The sequence below is a fragment of the Coturnix japonica genome, unplaced genomic scaffold (genome assembly GCF_001577835.2).
Source record: "Coturnix japonica isolate 7356 unplaced genomic scaffold, Coturnix japonica 2.1 chrUnrandom589, whole genome shotgun sequence".
NCBI classification, from domain to species: domain Eukaryota; kingdom Metazoa; phylum Chordata; class Aves; order Galliformes; family Phasianidae; genus Coturnix; species Coturnix japonica.
This window is the reverse complement of record NW_015439962.1, coordinates 21096-21750: the sequence shown is the minus strand read 5'-3', so window position 1 is coordinate 21750 and position 655 is coordinate 21096.

The window sequence follows — 655 nt, the reverse complement described above, 5'->3', positions numbered from 1 at the left end:
ATTAATACCCTATAAACCCCCATAGGATATAATGGGGTCCCTATTAATTGGTTGCAGTGTCGCCATGTCACCACTAGGTGGCGCTATAGATGGGGGGATGTCAATGTATCTCTATGGGGTCGCATTAAAACGGGTGGAACTCATTCATCGCTGTCGCTGTTGCCGCCCGGATCTCGATTCGGGGAGGACCCGCTTCCGGCCTAACACCAACTTCCGGTCTCCACTCAACTCGACTCACTTCCGGCCATCAACCGGAAGTCTCCCATCCACACTTCCGGCCATCAAACGGAAGTCACCCCACTTCAGGCCATAATGCGGAAGTCACCTTCACTTCCGGCTCTACACCGGATGTCGCTCTCACTTCCGGCTCTACACCGGAAATCGCTCCCACTTCCGGCCCTCCAACCGGAAGTCGACCCCATTTCCGGCCTTCAACCGGAAGTGGCCGTGCAGCAGCCCCCATTTCGTAGCTGGGTCCGGGCCGTTGCTCCGGTCGGAACCGGGGGAAGAAGGATCTAAAGATTCAACCGAGTTCTGCTTCCGGTTCGGGGTGTGTTACGGGTCAGTACCGGGATGGGGGAACAATGGAGGGTGTTTATTTATGTTGTGGGTCCGGTTCTGGTTCCGTTAGGCCTCATTAAGTGGGGGGGGGGGG